Here is a 21,833-nt window from a genome sequence, read left to right on the forward strand (position 1 = left end):
GGAACGGTTCGGATGACTCACCGTCATCCACAATGCGAGCAAGAATGCCATCATGGAATTGATGAACCATTGTGATTAATTTATCCGGGCAACCGAATTTTGCCATGATCTTCCAAAGGCCCTCCTGACTGACTGTATCAAATGCTTTTGGCAGGTCAATGAAAGTCATGTACAGGTTGGAGTTCTGTTCCTGGCATTTCTCCTGAAGATGAAAAGCTGCAAACCCCATTTCTATAGTCCCAAGTCCTTTTCTGAAGCCACGCTAACTCTCAGGCAGGAGCTCTTGTTCAATGTGTTGCATAAGGTGATTCAGCAGAATTCTGTCAAGAATTTTGCCAGCTACTGCCAACAGGGAGATGCCCCAATAGTTGTAGGATTGTCTGTTGCCTTTTCGCTTGTACAAGTGGACGATGGATGCATCCTTGTACTCCTGCGATATAGTTCCTTGAGTCCACATTGATTGGAAAAATTCAGTCAGTTTCAGAGCCATGTGTGAGCCTCTGGCCTTGTAGACTTCAGCTAGTATAGCATCTGCTCCAGGTGCTTTGCCATTTGACAGCAGGTTAATTGCTTTCACAGTTTCAATCAGCATTGGGGGATCAGCAAGAGATATGTTGATATCAATCTGGGGCAGTCAATCATTTGCCTCTTCACTAATAGATGACTGTTGATTGAGGATGTGGTTAAAGTGTTCTGCTCACTTTCAGTTCAGTATCTTTTATTTATCAGAGAGCAGTGTGGTGCCATCAGCATTCAGTATTGGAGATGTTCCTGATGACTGTGGCCTGTAGATTGCCCTCAGAGCATCATAGAAGTTCTTCATGTCATTCCTGTCTAGGTAGGATTGCATCTCATCTGCCTTGTTGCTTAGCCATGAGTTTTGCATCTTTCTAAGTTTGCATTGGACAGGCCTCTTGATGTTGTTGAAGGCTGGCTTCTTAGATGTTGAAGTGCTTTATGGAACCGATGTTTCTCGTTCAATATTTTCCCTGTGTCAGTATCGTTTTCATCAAACCAATCCTGATGTTTACGTGTGATGGAACAGAGAGGGTATTGGATGCAGTCGAGTATACAGTCTCTAAAAGATGCCCAATTTTTCTAAATGTTATTAGAGTTTGCATCAATTGTTACAAGTTGGTTGTGCAGTTCTTCAGGAAAAGCTTGTTTCACATTCTGCTGTTTCAGTTTGGAGACATTAAGTTTTTAGTTGTTTTTTTACCTTGTGGTTGCCTACTAGGATGTATCCCAATATTCAGCTTGGAGATTTCGAGCCTGGGATCAATCTAGCATTCAGCACTTCTCATGGCCTTTGTCACTCAAACACCCTGTGTGTCTCTTCTCTTGATGATGAGGCAGTCAGTGAGATGCCAGTGCTTGAAGAATAGATGAATCCAAGATGTCTTGTTGTGGTTTGACAAACAGAAGACTATTGGTGTCGAGGAGGTCATGTTCAGCACATTTTCTCAGCAGGAGGAGCACATTGCTGTTGCATTTTTCAAGACCATTTTTTCCAATAATGCCTGGCCATGCCGGATAATCTGCGCCAACTCTACATTGAAGTCACCAAGGATGATGAGCTTGTCTGCCTTTGGCGCTTCTGCAATAAGAAACCCCAGGTCTTCGTAAAATTTGTCCTTGATCACATCTGGGTTCGTCATGGTGGGTACATAGGATGATAGTTGCACATCTTTTTCCAAACAGCGGGAGTCTCATTAGCATGAAATATGTGTAAGCTTGCTAACTAGCTGTGTTTTGATGGCAAACCCAACACCAGCTTCACATTGCTCTTCTTTACTATGGCCACTCCAGAAAAAGATATATCTGGCTCCTTTTTCAGTGAGTTGTCCTTCTTCAGCTAGGTGAGTTTCACTCAGGGCTGCTATCTGGATGTTGCATCTGGCCAGTTCTCTACCAACTAGAGCTGTTCTTCTCTCTGGTCTATCTGCTACTATGCAGTCCACTAATGTGTGCGCAATCCAAGCATCAATGGTGAGTGGTGTCACCTTTGTCTTTTTTGTCTTTTTGTGTGGTTTTCAACCACTATAGCACAATTCCCATAGGCCATGGTATGCTGAGCAGGGTTAAGGTGAAGCAGACAATGTTTAGGGCACCTTTTTTAGCCCCTTTCTCATACTATGGAGGGGAGCAGTGTGATCCTAAATAGGACTGCTCGGTCACCCAAGGGGCTGCCAAACTCCATTGTTGCTTCAGTCCAGTGAAAAGCGAGCCTATGCCCTGAGCCACCTATGTGCAAGTCTGTAGCTATAGCTTCCAGTGTATCCATGCCTGCTGCTTTGCTGCTCACTTATCACCACATTATGTGAGGTGGGGATGAGTAGTTGATATCATGACTAGCGCGTGAATTGGATTTAAGTGAGGGAAAATTGCAGAGAGTCACTCTCACTCTCTCATCCAGATCTGTCTCAATTCAATGGCATGACAATGTTGTGATGTCTGGAGACAAAACTGGATGCAGTGGATGGCCATCAGGTCCTACTGCACCCAAATTGATGGCCTGGGCTGTCCACACAGTTCTTGCCATATACCTTCAAGCTGGGGAGATGAGCATATCTGCTTAACTGCCTGGCCCACCAGAGAGAACTTCCCAGGGGAAGCCAGGTATAGCTGTCCACTCTGGTACACAGTCACAGGTAGTACCATCTACTGTTACTTATGGTCTTGTCTTGAAAAGTCTGGACCATGCTTTGTCTGGAACCTCACCTCAGACCTGTGGTGATCTGGTAGAGCAAGGGTGGCCCTACCTGAAGTACAAGACTCTGGACGATGTAGTTCTGAGGGTCACTGAGACACACCAGCCTCTCCAATGCAACAAGATAATGGTTAGGGGCTTAGGATACCCAGAGCATGGGGTTGCATCCCTGATCATCTTGGCCAATAGCCATTGATGGACCTGTGCTCCAACATTTGAATGTAAATTGCTGCAGAAACTGGGTTTATTGAATATGCAGCTTGTTCCCACAGAAACGTGTAGGGAGAAAATATTCATAAAAGGGTAAACTAAAATATATGTACCTGCATGCAAGCTTTGCTAATTTAGGGTCAGGTCCTGGCCCCATGGCAAAACTCCTATTGACTTCAGTGGCACTGGGATTGGGCCCTAAAGTCAATGGCACTTCCCATAGTCCTCTGTATTTTTTTTGTAAAAACATTAAACTTTTGTTCAAACTTTGAAACAAGCTTGAAATAATTGTACTTATTTCTTTGTGAATTTTTACACCTATTTTGACTTTTGAGCAGATCTCTATTTTTTGTCCACGGCGTATGCTACAATGAACTTAATAATACAACATGTATTGGTCTTTTGGGCTGAAACAGTACAAAGGATTAGAATCATAGAGTTTAAGGCAAGAAAGGACCACCAGATCATCTAGATTCTGGGATATGGGCTCACAGGAGACAAAATAAGAGGATGGTTTGGAGACCAAAGGTGGGAAATAGTTGAAAAACCTTGTATTGGTCTGTAGACTTGTCTTGTCGAGGAAAGTGACAGAAGTCTCAGAATCTGGGATTTTTAAAGATGGATTAGACAGAGCCTAGAGAATAACATGTAAGGAACATTGCCCCTCTTACCCAAGCAGGGAGTGGGTGGTGGTGAAGGATTGGGGTAATGGAAAGATGGGAGCAACTAGGTAATATTCATCTCTGATTCTATGATACATTTCAAAGGAAGGAAGTGGCAAAAGCAGGAGTTCTGAGCCAGAAGGACATTTTAGTTTATGCTAATGAAAAATGTTTGTTGTTATCTTGTGACGTTTAACAAATATGTAAAACAACTGATGATGCTATTCAGGAGCCTGATGTCTTGAGCTTCATTTCTGCATATACAATGAAATTTTCAGAACTATGCATGTTACCTATGCAGTCCTCTCTCCCTCCCAGCCCCCTCTGTGAGTGTGTACATATATATTTATATATACACATAAACACATAATGGGCCCAATTCTCCTCTTACTTAAACCTGTTTTATTTGTTTTACTCCTCTGTAAATACACTGACTTTAATGGAATTTCCCTGATTTACCTCAGTGTAGATGAGAGGAGAATCAGGCCTAATGTGTATAAAATGTGGGTACGCAACAAACAAAAGCTTAGAAGGACTAGATGTGATTTCAGTATTCAAAATGCACCAGGCTGAGTACTCTCTTAACACATGTACAAACGAGTCTGTTTCTCCTTTTACCCAATGAAATTTCAACCATTAGAATTTATAAAGAAGGAAAGTTAAACAAGTTGGGCCTCAGAGCTGGCTTCCAAAGACATCAATGAGTGTCGTGGAGCAGCAGCACTTGCAGGATCAAGACCTTTTTAGAAAAATTTCACTAAAGGCCTAATAAGAGCCCCCAGAATAGTAGGCATAAATGAGACCAGTGAAGAAGGAGACTCGTGATGACGGAACAAGACAAATGAGGCACTGGCTTGATTGCAGTACATTATGCTTACATGAAATACCAGGAAAAATTATCATTTTATTACTAAAATCTGTTATGAGATTTGGCTTTTATGGTAATTATGTTTTGATAAATAACAAGTAGTATCTGAATGTTATTTTTACTTTCTTGCAATTGCAAAAATTTTAACAGATTTACAAAAATTAAAAAACAAACAATTTGAAAATAAAGATCTAATGTTTTCCATACAAATTAAAACCTAAATCCTGCTTTCTGCAAGGACTCTATGATGTATAGGACAGAGTGTGAGGCTTTGAGCAATGAAGTAGTAAAAGGGGAAGTGTTTACAATTGGCATTGGCATGTATGTGACTAAAGTGAAGCTTATTGATTTGTAGAGAAAATCTCTAACTTCAGTCTATGTCTGTCTGTCCTTTAGGGATTGTCTACACACAAAAGTTGTGTTGTTTTAACTATAGCTGTATAGTTAAAGCAGTACAATACCCCCACCCCATCCCCAGGAAGGGAAATAAGTTATACAGGTATGAGGCACCTTTGTACCTTCATACCAGTATAACTGTATCCACACCAGGGATGTACTGGCATAGCTATTTTGATAAAAAATAATCCCACCCCTGTCTGAAACAGTTAGACCAGTTCAAAATCTGTCTGTCAATCAGGCCTGAAACTGTGAGCTTTCTAGGGCAGGAACCATCTATTCTTGTATGGATGGAAAGCACCTAGGACATCATGGGTGCTACATTAAACCACTACTAATAATCATAGCCAGAATGGAAGACTTAAACTTCAGGCCCTTACTTCCTGATGCCTTGAGACACACAGTCTTGTTAGTGGAACTGAGTAATTCTGTTTTGCAGAAAGAAAAGGAGTACTTGTGGCACCTTAGAGACTAACAAATTTGTCTGAGCATAAGCTTTCGTGAGCTATCTGATGAAGTGAGTTGTAGCTCACGAAAGCTTATGCTCAAATAAATTTGTTAGTCTCTAAGGTGCCACAAGTACTTTTTTGTGAATACAGACTAACATGGCTGGGAGGAGGGATAGCTCAGTGGGGGTTTGAGCATGGGCCTTCTAAATCCAGGGTTGTGAGTTCAATCCTTGAGGGGGCCATTTAGTGATCAGGGCAAAAATTGGGGATTGGGGGGGGTTAGACTAGATAACCTCTGGAGGTCCCTTCCAACTCTAACCTTCTATGTTTGAGGGGTAAACATACTCTGAAATCTGTTTTGCAGGAATTTTTACGACATACATAGGGACAGTTTCCTGTCTTGGCCACTAGGTGTCACATCAGTATCAAAAGTCAGAAGATGCCATGGGCTGTCTCAAGCCTGGACATACACTGGGAGAGATGAGTTAATGTCAGTAGCAATTGCCCTAATACTAGCACCAAGAACTTTGTGCCTGTCGCTTGGTCTCTTTTTAGAGACTAGACCCTTCTGAAGCAGACAATCTCCTGCCCAAGGCCTCTCCTCAGATCCCCTTGTGGATCTCCTTTGCTTTTTCCTCCCTGAAAAGCATTGCCACAGTGACTCTCCCTTCCTCTAAGTGGAACACTTTTCTAGGTGTCAGCTAGAAGGGCCCCAGCCCAGTCATCCCGGGGCTGATCTTGCTACCTTAAGTGTGAAAGACCAGGCTTGGCTTGCAAGGTGGCGTGAAATGGGGGAGCAGTGACTGGCCTATTCAAAGTCCTCCTTTCTTTCAGTCCTTTTTCACAGAGCCACCTCAGCAGTGCAAACAGCATTACGGAAAGGTTTGCAGCATTAAACAGCCCACTGGTGCGGGAACACAAAGCAAAGGTAAGAAAGGTAAAAGGTAGAATACAAAACAGTGTGAATATGAGCAGAAGAAATGTGGCTGTGTCCCCATCACTATCCACACGAGAATGCCAATAGCCATAAAATAAGACCTCGGAATACAACAAAAACATTTTTTTAATGAAATGGACAATTTGGGAAAAACAATAAGAAAGAAACAGCTATGTCAGAGAAAATGTGTGTAAAAGGGAGCTAGAGGGGGCATATATGTAAGAGACAAAACCTGTAGAGAGGGTGAATGAGTGTATCTGTGAGAATAAGAGGCAAGTTTGCGAGTGAATGAATGTGTAAATAGTGAGGCCCTAGCTGCAGGGTGACAAATGTAAAGAGAAGTTCAGACAAAGCACAAATTTGGGAAAGTTCTGGCCTACTGAAACCACAATTTTCTGACTTCTCTCTAAGCTGTGGCAGAAATAGCTAATATACCTGTGGTGTCTGAGAATGTATCGCTACATAAATGAGTGCTATGGAAGAAAGTTTTGAATTATTGAAGAAATAAGTTCGTATCACATGGGCTAGTCCATCCTCTGATCAGTTCCCTTACAGGAATTACCATAAACCAGATGTGGGCAAACTTTTTGGCCCAAGGGCCACATCAGGGTATGGAAATTCTATGGCAGGTCATGAATGCTCATGAAATTGGGGGTTGGGGTGTGGGAGGGGTGAGGGCTCTGGCTGTGGGTGCGGGCTCTGAGGAGGGGCCAGAAATGAGGAGTTCAGGGTGCAGGAGGGGGCTGCGGGCTGAGGCGAGTGGTGGGGTGCAGGGAGAGTGAGGGCTCCAGCTGGGGATGTGGGCTCTGAGGTGGGGCTGGGGATGAGGGGTTGGGGGTGCAGGAGGATGCTCCGGACTGGGACCGAGGGGTTTGGAGGGCAGGAGGGGGATCAGGGCTGGGGCAGGGGGTTGGGGCATGGGAGGGGTCAGGGGTGCAGGCTCCGGGCACCGCTTACCTCAAGCAGCTCCCAGAAGTAGTGGCATGTCCCGCCTCTGGCTCCTAAGCAGAGGCACAGCCAGGCAGCTCTGTGCACTGCCCCTTCCACAGGCACTGCCCCGCCACAGGCACTGCCCCTGCAGCTCCCATTGGCCACGGTTCCCGGCCTATGGGAGCTGCAGGGGCGGTGCTTGGGGCAGGGACAGCATGTGGAGGTTCCTGGTTGCCCCTATGCATAGGAGTTGGAGGGGGGACATGCCGCTGCTTCCAGGAGCCATGCAGAGCCATGGCAAGCACGGAGCAGAGCAAGCCTCTGACCCTGCTCCCCAGCTCGAGCACTGGAGTGGGGCAAGCCCCGGGCCCTGCTTCCTGAAGGGAGCTCTCGGACCAGATTAAAACGTCTGAAGGGTCAGATGCGGCCCCCGGGCTGTAGTTTGCCCACCTCTGCCATAAACCCCTTAATCACCACAAAGGCTATGTTGTTATGGTGGTGCCATTGGGTCAATATAGTGAAGGCTGTGTTCTGTTTTGCATTTAAAATGGAAGTTCAACCTATTTGTTTTATATAAAAAACCCAGTGTATCTGCCCAAATTTTCAGCACATCTGAGGAAAGCTTGACTTTTCTGAGGCGTTTGAAGAAAATCATTTAATTGGTTTCTGAGTTCTAATTGTTGGCCAAAAAAAGTTCACATTTTGAGTCTCATGATTTTTAGGATCTTCTAGTCTAAAAACAACAAACTGTAGAAAGATAAAACTGTGTATGTACAGTGTGAGAGTTTGGTGGGCTCTCTGGTGTAATTTTTTTTTTTTTGTAAATTAACAATAAGAAAACATACGATAAGCATTCTTTCTCACAACTGAATTCTTATGTGTGTTGTTACCCAATAGAGAACAAGATTTATGACAATCAGGATTCTCTACAAAGATCAAAGACCCAAAGCTCCATGAAACTGTTTAGCTGGTTCACACTCTTTAATTTGTGAACTGTTTCACACAGGTCCTAGTTTTGACTCATTCCACAAATGTAGAATCATAGAAATGTAAGGCTAGAAGGGACCCAAGAGATCATCCAGTCCAGGTCACGTCTAGAACATCCCTGATAGGTGTTTGTCTAACCTTTCTTAAACACCTCCAATGATGGGGATTCCACAACCTCCCTTGGAAGCCTATTCCAGTGCTTAACTATTCTTATAGTTATAAAGTTTTTCATATCTAATTTAAATCTCCCTTGCTGCAGATTAAACCCATTGCTTCTTGTTCGACCTTCTGTGGACATGGAGAACAATTCATCACCATCCTCTTTATTATCGCTCTTACCATATTTGAAGACAGTTATCAGGACCCCACTTCATCTTCTTTTCTCAAGACTAAACATGCCCAGTTTTTTTTAAACCTTTCCTCATAGATTAGGTTTTCTAAACCTTTTATCATTTTTGTTGCTTTCCTCTGGACCTTCTCTAATTTGTTCACACCTTTCCTGAAGTGTGGAGCCCAGACTTGGACCCAGTATTCCAGCTAAGGCCTTACCAGTGCTGAGTAGAGTGGGACAATTACCTTCCATGTCTAACATATGAAACTCTTGTTAACACACCTTATGTTAGATTGTTTTACAACTGCCTTATATTGTTGCCTCTTATTCAATTTGTGATTCACTGTAGTCTCCAGACCCTTTTCTGCAGTACTACTGCCTCACCAGTTATTTCCCATTTTGTAGTTGTGCATTTAATTTTCCTTCCTCAGTGTAGTACTTTGTGCTTGTCTTTATTGAATTTCATATCGTTGATTTTAGACAGATTCTCCAATTTGTCAAGGTTGTTTTGAATTCCAATCCAATCCTCCTCCAAAGTGCTTGCAACCCCACCCAGCTTAGTGTCATCCACAGATTTTTATTAGCATACACCCCAAAGTGTTATTCAAAACAGTAATGAAAATATTGAATAGGACTAGACCCAGGACAGACTTGTGGGACCTCCTTAGATACAGCCTTCCAGCTTAACAGTGAACCATTGATATCTACTCTTTGAGTACAGTCTTTCAACCAGTTCTGCACCCACATTACAATAAATTCATTCAGACCACACTTCCATAGTTTGCTTATGAGAATATCATGTGGGACTGTGTCAAAAACCTTACCAAAATCCAGATATATCATGTCTACAACTTTCCCCCTATCCACTAGACCAGTAACCCTGTCAAAGAAGGAAATTAGGTTGGTTGGCATGATTTGTTCATGACAAATCCATGCTGGGTGTTCCATATAATCCTATTATCCTTGAGGTGTTTACAAACTGATTGTTTAATCATTTGTTCCAGTGTCTTTCCAGTAACTGACATTAGGCTGACTGGTCTATAATTCCCTGGGTCCTCTTTTTTCCCCCTTTTAAAGATAGGTGCTATGTTTGTTCTTCTCTAGTCCTCTGGGACCTCAGCTGTCCTCCATGAGTTCTAATGGTTCCAGTATTGCTTCAGCTAGTTCTTTAAGTACCCTAGGATGAATTTCATATGTCCCTGCCAACTTGAATATATCTAACTTATTTTCTTTCCCTATTTTGACTTGTGTTCTCCCTTGTTCTTAGCATTGTATTAAGTGTCTGGTCACAATCAACCTTTTTATGAAAACTGAAGCAAAACAGACATTAAACACTTCAGCCTTCTTGATATCATCCATTATTAGGTCTCCTTCCCCGCTAAGTAGAGGACCTAGATTTTCCTCCATCTTTCTCTTTGTAAAACCATTTTTATTGCTTTCTATGTCCCTTGCTAAGCATAACTGATTTAGTGCCTTAGCTATTCTGATTTTTTCCATACATGGACATGCTAGTCTTTTGTACTCATCCATAGCAATCTGTCCATGATTCCATTTTTTATAGGGTTCCTCTTTGATTTCCAGGTCATTAAAGAGTTCCTGGTGGAACCATATTGGCCTCTTACTAATTTTCCTTCATATCAGGATAGTTTGCCATTGCGCCTTTAATATTGTCTCTCTGAGAAACTGCCAGCTCTCCTGAACTCCTTTTTCCCTTAGATTTTCTTCCCATGGGACCTTACCTACCAGTTCTCTGAGTTTGTTAAAGTCTGGTTTTTGAAGTTCATTGTCCTTATTCTCCTGCTCTCACTCCTTCCTCTCCTTAGAATCATTAAATCTATCATTTCGCGATCACTTTCACAAAAATTGCCTTCCACCTTCAGATTGGCTACCAATTCCTCCTTGTTGGTCAGAATCAAGTCTAAAATGGCTCCCCTCCCTCGTCGTTCCCCCCCCCAGTTATTTCCTCCACCTTCTGAACCAAAGCTGTCTCCAATACATTCCAAGAAATTATTGGACATTTTGTGTTTTGATGTATTACTATTCCGGCGGACGTTTGAGTAGTTAAAGTCCCCCAGTACCACCAGGTCTTGTGTTTTGGATATTTGTGTTATTTGTTCTAGAAATGCCTCATCCTTCTCCACCTCCTGATCTGGTGGTCTGTAGTAGACCCCCTACCATGACCTCACCCCTGTTTTTCTCCCCTTTTATCTTCACCCAGAGACTTTCAGTTGGTCTGCCTCCCACGTCCTTCTGGACCTCAGAGTATATATTCTTGATGCACAATGCAACACCTCCTCCTTTTTTTCTCTGCCTGTCTTGCCTGAACACAGTGTACACCCCTATGCCACTCGTCTAGTCATGAGATTTATCCCACAAAGTCTCTGTGAAGTCAATGAAGTCATAATTTAGCTTATGTACTAATACTTCCAGTTCTTCCTCTTTATTCCCCATACCCCTTACATATGTAATACAGATCTAAGATCATAGAATCCCAGAGTTGGAAGGGATCTCAGGAGGTCATCTAGTCCAACCCTCTGCTCAAAGCAGGACCAATCCCCAATTTTTGTCCCAGATCCCAAATGGCCCCCTCAAGGATTGAACTCACAACCCTGGGTTTAGCAGGCCAATGCTCAAACCACTGAGCTGAGCTAATTCTCCCCACCAGACACTTTTAGTCCATTTGTTGCACCTAATGACCCTGTTGTAACTTTCTATTTCCCCTCACCAACCCTCTGTTAAGATCACCTTTTTTATATTTGTCTGTTGGGTTTTGTCCTTTGAATGTAGTTTCAAGTTTACACCTAGTATACTGTGTGTTGGTGTGTCTATCTCTTTGTCTTTCTCTAGGAGTGTGCAGGAGGTTCTATACTGTTCAACCCGGAGCTTCACATAGCAGCTCTGGATAGGATTGGTTGGCTGTCCTTCCATTTACAGCCGGCAGAGGGCACTCTACTCTTACAAGTACATCCCTGACACAGTCCAGGGAAAACTCCTACACAAATACACACACACACACCAAAAAGGCCCAACTCAAAACAAACTCTACTGAGAAAAGGTTTTTTAAACCCCTTAAAATCCAGTCAGGTAACAGGCTTGTGAGCCAAAGAGGGCACGTGAGGCCCAGGGCTGCCAGTGAGACAGAGCAGAGGTTGGATGGCTAAGCTTGAATTTTGCAGGGCTGTTTCTTTGCAGAGGGACCACCCCTATGCTCCCATGGATCACTGGGCAAGTCTATTCCCAATGTCACATTGTTTTGCTGCGCAGTAGAAAAGCCACAAGGCAAGCTTCTCTCTAGGGGGTGGAGACAGACACAGGCGGAGTCAGATCTCACGTACTTGAACCTTTAACTTCCTTTTCCGTAATTTGGAACATACTTGTTCCCCTTCCAGAACCCATTTTTTTAATTCCTTCCTTCAGGCTGTAGAAATAATTGTGTTTTTTTTTTAAAGTCCTGCTGCTTATTGGAGGCTCCAAAACAAAACAAGGAAATGTGAGTGTGCAGCCCTCCCCGTCCACCTCCGACACAACTGCTCGGGGGGGGTGGGTGGACGAGACGACCAGATTTCCCTTCCCCCAGTGTTGTGGCTGCTACAGTCACAGGTTTTGAACACAGCTGGTTTTGCCTGAAACAAGATAAAAAATAATGTCTCATCTGCAAAAGGAAAGCTCTTCTTTTTGCTTTGCAGCATTTTGGTGCTGTTCAGAGGGGAAGGAACCAAAAGCAGCTCCACGAGGCACTTACAGAACTTGGGACACCCACTTTAGTGCTGGGAAATAAAACGGCTTGTTTGCCCTTACACATCTTCTGGCCTCTTCTCTTGAATAAATGCTCCTCCCCCCTTGTCTCGCCCATCCATTTTCAACCCCTTTCAACTCGCCCCCACGTCCCCTGTATTTCCGGAGGAACTGAGGCCAATATAACTTTCTCTTGTTTACCTCTATCAGTATAACCACAGACATCAACCCTGGGATTAGTCTTAGTTATCTTCGCTGATGTAGAATCTCTAGGGGGAGTTCCTCCTTGTTTATGGTGGGCCCTACAAATCTGACGGATGTATATGTAGATTAAAATCGGTGATATAATATATTCAGAAAGAAAGAGAAAAGAACACTGTCAACTTAGAATCCTGAAAATCTTCTTAGCAGATTCAGACCACCATGGAGCTGGACTTCCTAATAGTAATGGCCTCTCTTACTTCCCCATTGTCTCTGTTCCATCATCTGGGCTACAATGAGCATTGCTGCAACCCCTCCCTGAGCATAATTCGGAAAAGGGCAGTGCAAGGGGAAAGGCATTCTGTTTGCATTTCAATGGAAGTAAAAGTTACCAATGAAGTTGTTGCGGTGTACAGAGGCGGGGGGGGGGGGGGGGAATCGTAGCTGCTCATTCCCCAGAACTGCCTTTTTCATGTTTGTGGGGGGGAATACCACATGAACTTGTAGCCAGTCAGGCTCTTAAGAGGAGTTCCCAAGGGAGCAGTGTCAGAAGGAGACCTTAGCTCTCCTCCCTATAGATCCCTCCAAACCAGAAAAACATGTATGGGAGGGGGGGCACTCCAATTTTGGTGGCCATTGTCATGTGTCTTGATGACATGTGCTAATGTAGCATCATATATGTGTTTGTGAGTATGTACATGTGTGTATGCATATCTGTGTGTGTGTGTCTTTGTGCCTCAAGGAAGCTGTCCAAGATGGGAGTTAAGTGCATGTGTGTATTACTGGAGGCAGTTGCATTAATGTGTTACTAGGGGGCAATATCTGTGTGTACCGGGGAGGGGTTCCTAAAGGGGTTCCTAAAGGGGAGGAGTTCCTAAATATGTGTGTGTTCCTAAAGACAGCTATAGGTTGGAGGGGACAGGGTATAGAGCTGTGCAGGAGAAACATCCCTTGTGTGCAACACCCTTCCCTTTCTCTTCCCTCCCCCCGAAGAACCCACCCACCCATCCACCTACACACACATTGTAAAGTGGAATTGAGAGAGCCATTTTATTTCCTCTGATATCTGGCTAGAGGAAGGAGAGCCAGGGCAAGATCTCCCGTTTTCCCTGGCAGGGAGACAGACAGAGGTGGTGAGCTTGCCTTCTTTCTCTCTTTGCCTCCCTAGAGGGATAAAGGAGCAGGCCAAGGGAGAGATCTTCTTGTGAAAAGGAGGCAGTGGATAGGGGAATCCCAGCTAGGAGACACCTCTTCTTCACCTTGTGGTGATACTGCTCCACCTACTCATACAAAGCCCCAAAACTCCCCATCCAGGCACCAGCTCCTCATGCTGCTCCACCTTCACAGTCCCCTGCCAGAAGAGTCCTCATTTCACCAAACAGAGAGAAGGGGGAACTCTGAAGGAGCAGCACCCACACAAGTTAGAGAGAGGGAGTGGGGTCTGCCTCTCTGCTTTCAGCAGATGAGGAGCTTTAATTTAATGTGATGGGAAAGACAGACAGTGGAGGGATTTAAAGATGAGGTCAGAGCAATGGGCAAGGGTGGTGATCTTACTAGTTGCACTTTGAATGTACTGGAGGGATGTGAGGCAGGTGTTGAGAAGGTGGAGGTTGAAGTAGTCAGGCTAGTAGATGATGATAGCAATAACAAGGAGGCCATCATCATGAGCAGGTTGGCATCTAGTCATATCCCACCATAATGTGCACAGTTTCCAGGTTCCTGAAGCCCAAAGAAGGAGTATTCTGTAGAGGAGGGATCCTCCCTCAACTCTGTACAACAGGGAAGAAGGATGTCTTGTGGTTAAGGTAAAGCACTAGAAGTCAGGAACTCCTAAATTCTTTGATACTGACTTGCTGTGTGACTTTGGGCAAGTCTCACTCTCTGATCTTCAGTTTCCCCCTTAGCAAAATGGAGTGAATGACACTGATGTAAGCTGTGATATGGAACTTATGAATGTACATTGCTTTGAGATCCTCAAAGGAAAGGGGTTAGGAAAGGGCAAAGGATAGATATGACATTTTTAAAAAGGCTTTTGTCTGTGCAAAAGAAGCGACCTGATGAGGAATCTCACTCCAATTCTATTGCCAGCATATTCCAACTGTCCTCAGATCTTTCTTAATACCAGTCACAGGGCCAGGAGAAAACAAGACAAGTCCATGGTTCAGTTTGCTCTGTCAGAACTGGGCTCTGCTTGAAAATCCTAGGAAACCTCCTGAGTCAGCAGCTCACACAGAATAGCCTAGATTCCCAGACACAGTAACTTGATTCCACTCCTGGCTCAGGGCAGCCGCTAGCTGAAAGGCAAAATAAAACCCCCTCTTGGCCCATTAATGAGGCCTATTCTGAGTTCAGGAGAAACTAGTCTGACTGATGAACTCCCTTGGCTCAGGGGCTCTGGGCTGGGGCTGCTGGGAGAGTTATTCTTTCTTTATTCAGCAGATGGAATTATGTTAATGGAGAGCATATGGGAGGGGAGGGAGTGCTGTGGAGATGGCTGGAATACAGCCAGACTGCATCAAAACCCCAAGAAACCTACCCTCCATCCAGGCAATACAGAAGCAGGCCATGGAGAGACAGATGAGAAGTCCAGCTGTGATATGGGGGAGTTGGGAAACTGCATCTCAGCCCTCCCCCGGTCTGCTACCTACCCCTACAAACACAACATAGAAGTCAGTTTTATCATAGACTCATAAAGTCAAAGAATTTAGATTGTAAGTTCTTCTGAGCAGCGAATGTGGTTTAGCTAGGGGCCTGATCCTAGGAGTCTTGCTGTGGAATTCAGTGCTGTGTAATTTATGGTGCTATGTAATTTGTGCTGTGTAATTTATGGTGCTATATAAAGGATTAACTACGACTATCATAAAAGTTAGAGATGGAAAAGCCCCATTAACTTCTCCAGTCCATCTTCCAGGGCCAACACAGAATTCTTGCCTATCGTATATTTCCTAGTCAAGTGTGAAAAGGAACTCCCATTTTGTTATTTCTTGCTGTAATTTAAACATGAGCCCCTGGCATGATTAATGTATTACTTACTATACAATTGCTTTGATATGGAAAGCAGGGGTGGATAAAGTGCATCATATGAGACCCACAAGTGTCTTCACCTTAAAAATGGAGGAGTGGCTTGTGAAGAGTCTACAGAGCATGCAGTATTTCAACTTGAGCTGAGAGGCTTTGCATTAAAGATGAGAGCAACTGGAATCGATCCCAGTTATAAAAATTGGGGTGTTGCTTCTCAGCTCCTGCCAAATTACACAGGCAGCCCCAAACTAGGCAGAGTTTGAGCACCCCTTAATGGTCTGTCTGGCATCATTCACCAGTGCTCAGTTAACTAAAGGGTACGTCTTCACTGCAGAGTGAGATCAGAGGATCAGCAGTTGGGTCTGAATGCCCATGTTAGCCTAGCTTGGGTTTGTGTAGCCACACAGCAAAGCCACACTCAAGTTACTGTTTCCTCACCTTGCGTGTTGCTAGGACTTCTGGGGGCACATCCCATTGTTCTTTGTGATGCAGTAAGCACAAAGTGAATTGTGGAAGAATGTGTCCTGCATCCTCACTGTAAAGCAGAACTCAGACTCTAATCCAGCCGCTAGCTAGCCCAGGTTAAGAATACTGCTAAAGTCAGGTGAGAGGTTTTTGTGTGTAGACGGGACGGGGATTAGAGACAACACCACAGGAAGAGCTTGGGCTAACTCTGCAGGGAAGATGTACTTTATAAGAAAAAAAAGAGAACAAGATTTTCATTTGAGCAGAAGATTCAGGCTGGGAAGCCAACAGTCTCTCCTCTCTATCCCCAAAGTTAAAAATCTCAGGTGCCGGGGCAGGAGGTTCTTAGTGGAGGACCTTCAGCTGTGAAGTTCCTGTCACAGAAGATCAAGCTAAGCTTGCATCTCACCACTTTCAGAGGACAATACAAGATGCCTCTCTACAAAGATATCCCCTCTACAAAGCCATTTGCTCAAGGACCTGGAGACATCTCCCCAATGATCATCCTGTAAAATGATTAATCAGAAAGACAAAAGCCCTGATTCTCTACTAAGACATAGTGAAAAGCACTGGCTGCAGGGAGCTGGTGAAGGCTGTGATCCTCGACCACCTTGTCCTTGATGGAAATTAGTGCAAATGGGAACCTATTAGTTTACACTACTGGCATAAGTTCTGTAATAGAGCTTACGGCAGTGGAGGTTCAGGTATGTCAAGGTTCCTTCCCCACTCTGAATTCTAGGGTACAGATGTGGGGATCTGCATGAAAGACCCCCTAAGCTTATTCTTACCAGCTTAGGTTAAAAACTTCCCCAAGGTACAAACTTTGCCTTGTCCTTGAACCCTATGCTGCCACCACCAAGCATGTTAAACAAAGAACAGGAAAAGAGCCCACTTGGAGACGTCTTCCCCCCCCAAAAAAAATATCCCCCCAAGCCCTACACCCCCTTTCCTGGGGAAGGCTTGATAAAAATCCTCACCAATTTGCATAGGTGAACACAGACCCAAACCCTTGGATCTTAAGAACAATGAAAAAGCAATCAGGATCTTAAAATAATTTTAATTAAAGAAAAAGTGAAAGAATCATCTCTGTAAAATCAGGATAGTAAATACCTTATAGGGTAATCAGATTCAAAACATAGAGAATCCCTCTAGGCAAAACCTTAAGTTACAAAAAGACACAAAAACAGGAATACACATTCCATTCAGCACAGCTTATTTACCAGCCATTTAAACAAAAGGAAATCTAACGCATTTCTAGGTAGATTACTTACTAACAAGTTCTAATATTCCATTCCTGTTCTGTTCCCAGCAAAAGCATCACACAGACAGACCCTTTGTTTTCCGCCCTCCCCCGCCAGCTTTGAAAGTAACTTGTCTCCTCATTGGTCATTTTGGTCAGGTGCCAGCGAGGTTATCCTAGCTTCTTAACCCTTTACAGGTGAAAGGGTTTTTCCTCTGGCCAGGAGGGATTTTATAGTTCTGTATACAGAAAGGTGATTACCCTTCCCTTTATATTTATGACACAGTGTTTCACACAAATCACAGATAGGGTGAAACACTGGCTGTGGTTTCTTCCTGGAGCTCTAGGAGAAAACAGAGTTAATAAGACACATGCACCTCTAAATATACTACCAAGTGTATAAAGAGTAACAATATTTTCCACATCTCAAGGACAATTTTAACCAGTTGATTCTGGGAAACTTTCACAGGAGAGTGCATCAGCCACTTTGTTAGAAGCTCCTGAAATGTGTTGTATGTCGAAATCAAAATCTTGGAGAGCTAAACTCCACCGAATAAGTTTTTTGTTATTTCCCATGGCAGTATGAAGCCACTGTAGTGCAGCATGGTCAGTTTGCAGGTGGAAACACCGTCCCCAAACGTATGGGCGTAGCCTTTCCAGAGCGTAGACAATGGCATAACATTCTTTTTCACTGACTGACCAGTTGCTTTCCCTCTCAGACAGCTTCTTGCTGAGAAACACGAAAGGATGAAATTCTTGATCCGATCCTTCCTGCATTAAAACTGCTCCCACACCACACGGATGCATCTGTGGTTACTAGGAACGGTTTGTCAAAGTCTGGGGCCCTTAGCACAGGGTCAGACATGAGTGTCGCTTTAAGCTGGTTAAAGGCCTTCTGACACTCTTTGGTCCACTGAACTGCATTTGGCTGTTTCTTTTTGGTTAGGTCTGTCAGTGGGGTGGCGATTTGGCTGTATTGCGGTACAAATTGCCTGTAATATCTGGCCAAGCCTAAGAAGGATTGGACCTGCTTCTTTGACTTTGGGACAGGCCACTTTTGGAGAGTATCCACTTTGGCCTGTAGAGGGTTGATAGTTCCTTGACCCACCTGGTGTCCAAGGTAAGTCACTCTGTTTAGGCCTATTTGACACTTCTTAGCCTTAACAGTTAGTCCTGCCTCCCTTATGCGCTCGAAGACTTTTTGTAGATGTTCCAGGTGTTCTGCCCAGGTATCCGAAAATATGGCCACATCGTCAAGGCAGGCAACTGCATATTCTCCCAATCCTGCTAGGAGACCATCTACAAGTCTTTGGAAGGTGGCGGGTGCATTCCGCAGCCCGAAAGGGAGCACATTAAATTCATACAGCCCGACATGGGTGGTGAAGCCTGACCTTTCCTTGGCGGATTCATCTCACGGTACCTGCCAGTACCCCTTGGTTAAGTCCAAGGTAGAGATGAACTGGGCCCATCCCAGTTTCTCCAATAGTTCATCTGTGCGTGGCATTGGATAGTTGTCTGGGCGAGTTACAGCATTTAGCTTACGGTAGTCCATGCAAAAACGTATCTCCCCATCTGGTTTGGGAACTAGAACCACTGGAGATGCCCATGCACTGCCAGAGGGGTGGATTACCCCCATCTGTAGCATATCTTGGATCTCCCGTTCTATAGCAGTTTTAGCTTGGAGAAGACATCCGGTAAGGTTGGGCTTTAATTGGGTGAGCTTTACCTGTGTCAATGGAGTGGTATGCCCATTCAGTCAGTCCTGGGGTGGCTGAGAACATCGGCGCATAGCTAGTGCACAGCTCCTGGATCTGCTGTCGCTGCATACGCCCAAGGGTCATGGAGAGGTTTACCTCTTCCACGCCACCATCTCTTTTCCCTTCATAGTAGACACCTGCAGGCCACTCAGCGTCTTCTCCTCCCTGGGCTGTAAACTGACAAACCTTTAATTCTCTGGAATAAAAGGGCTTTAGAGAATTAATATGGTACACCTTAGGCTTTTGGCTTTGATCTGGTCTTGGGGTTTTCCCACTCTTTGGCATACCTCACAAGACTGGACATAGGTAGAAACATCCTTGCCCATTGCCTCCCAGTGGAATGACCTCCCCAAACGGTCTTTGGTCCTGTTCACCCCAGCATGGCCACTAGGATGATCGTGGGCTAAGCTCAAGAGCTTTACCCGATACTTAGTTGGAACTACCAAGTGCCTCTGAGGATGCCAGTCTTCCTGGTGTCCACTAGAAAGAGTTTCCTTGTATAAAAGTCCTCTTTCTACAACAAATCTGGATTGATTAGAAGAGCTGAGAGGCGGTGGGTTGTTCCATGACGCCGTCCAAGCTCTCTGGAGGCTTTCATCTGCTTCCTGTTTGGTCTGGAACTGTTCCCTTGATGCTGGAGACATCAGTTCCTCATTGGATTGTGGACGTAGGCTTGGTCCCCCGGAAGCGATGCAGGTGATAGGGCTGTTTCCATTGACTGTGAACTACTCTCTGCTGGTGCACTATGTTGGGGTTCAGGCTCTGGCTGAGCCTCTTGTGTAGGGTTATCTGCAGCTGCTGGTGCAGGTTCAGTGGGGCCCTCTGGTGTTGGGGTTGCAGGCACTGGATTCAGTGCAGGCACTGGTTCTGGTGCTGTTTGTTCCGCCAGTTCCAGTTCTGGGACTGGCTCTGTCTGGGTCTCTGGGGCTGGATCCACTACTGTTGTTGCTGATGTTGGCATGGGGTCCGGTTCCATCACCTCTGACCGGGTACTGGTAGAAGTTTCCAGAATACAGCTAGGTGTGACAGCTTGCTTAGCTTGGCTGCAGGTGACCATTCCCACCCTCTTGGCTAGCTTCACATGATTGGCCAAGTCTTCCCCCAACAGTAGAGGGATGGGATAATCATCATAGACTGCAAAAGTCCATGTTCCTCACCAGCCCTTGTACTGGACAGGCAACTTGGCTGTAGGCAAGTCAAAAGAGTTTGACTTGAAGGGTTGAATCGTCACTTGGATCTCTGGGTCGATTAAATTGGGGTCCACTAAGGAAGCATGGATAGCCGACACTTGTGCTCCGGTGTCCCTCCATGCGGTGACCTTCTTCCCGCCCACACTCACAGTTTCCCTCTGCTCCGAGGGTACCTGGGAGGCATCTGGGCCTGAGGACCTCTGGTGTGATTCTGGTGCAATGAACTGTAATCTGTTGGGGTTCCTGGGGCAGTTGGCCTTTACATGCCCCGGCTCGTTACATTTAAAAGATCGTCCAGCTGACGGGTCACTGGGGCGAGGTGGTTTGCTGGAGAACGGTGTGGCAGGCCCCTAGCTAAAGGTGTCTGGAGTGTTCCTTGGGGTGTAGTTGGGGCCCTGGGCTGCCCCCGGTAGTAGAGTGTTGTCTGAGGTTGTCCCTTCTGGTATCCGCTCCAACTGCGACCAGCTTTTTTCTTTTCTGCCACCTCCACCCATTTGGCTCCAATCTCCCCCACCTCGATTACAGTTTTGGGCTTCCCATCTAGGATGTATCTTTCTATTTCCTCAGGAACACCCTCTAAGAACTGCCCCATTTGCATTAGGAAGGGCACCTCTTCTGGAGATTTAACACTCACTCCTGATATCCAGGCATCCCAGTGTTTCACAATGTGGTAGGCATGTCAGGTAAATGACACGTCTGGTTTCCACCTTAGGGCTCTGAACCACCAACAGGAAGGCTCGGGTGTTAGCCCCATTCTGACTCTCACCTTGGTTTTAAACAGTTCATACTTGTTCATGTGTTCTTTAGGCATTTCAGCCGCTACCTCAGCTAAGGGTCCACTGAACTGCGGCCCCAGCTCTACCACGTATTGGTCTGTAGAGATGCTGTACCCAAGGCAGGCCCTTTTGAAGTTTTCTAAGAAGGCCTCAATATCATCACCTGCCTTGTAGGTGGGGAACTTCCTGGGATGTGAAGCCTTTGATGGAAATTAGTGCAAATGTGGACCTACTAGTTTACACTACTGGCATAAGTTCTGTGAAATAGAGCTTATGGCAGTGGAGGTTCAGGTGTATTGGAGCTTTCAGTTCCATCTGCCCAACCCCCTCTCTCCTTATGCTGAGGGTGGGGGACAGCTAGCATAAAGGAGGCAGCAACGTCACCTGAGCCAGATTTGACACTGGCAGAGATTCCCCCTACACAGGAGGAATTCTCCTGTGGGAATCTCCAGCCAGTTTAAGTTCACTTTATGCTGCATAAGGAATACAAAGTGAACCTGGCAGACAGAGACCAGAGAATCCACCCCGGTATGCCTTAGGGACTTCAGAGAATATGGTGCAAATGGAACTACAAAAATTAGAAGAGACATTGGTGCAATCTCTCACCTAGATCCTACAATGATAAGAGCATTAGAAATCCACAAACAAATGAGATGTGATTAGATCAAACTTATGATGGCCCAAATACCAGGTGATTCAGAGGTTCAGAGGCTAGAAAAGCATCTAAAATGTAGTGGTTGCATCTCCAAATCTCTTTTATCTGGGAATAGGACATCTTAGCAGACTAGGTTTTCTCCTGAGATTTCTGATACTTTGCAGTTTCCTGCAGGTCAGAAATACCATGAAAAAACCCTCCCTCATAGTGTTTTGATAATTCCCCAGCTGGAACATAGAAGCCCAGAGACTATGACAGTGAGAGGAAAAAATGGAACAGTTTAGTTAAATCTCAATAATAGTTCCATGGGGAG

This window comes from Lepidochelys olivacea, assembly GCF_965140295.1.
Source record: "Lepidochelys olivacea isolate rLepOli2 genome assembly, chromosome: 6".
In the NCBI taxonomy this organism is placed as follows: domain Eukaryota; kingdom Metazoa; phylum Chordata; order Testudines; family Cheloniidae; genus Lepidochelys; species Lepidochelys olivacea.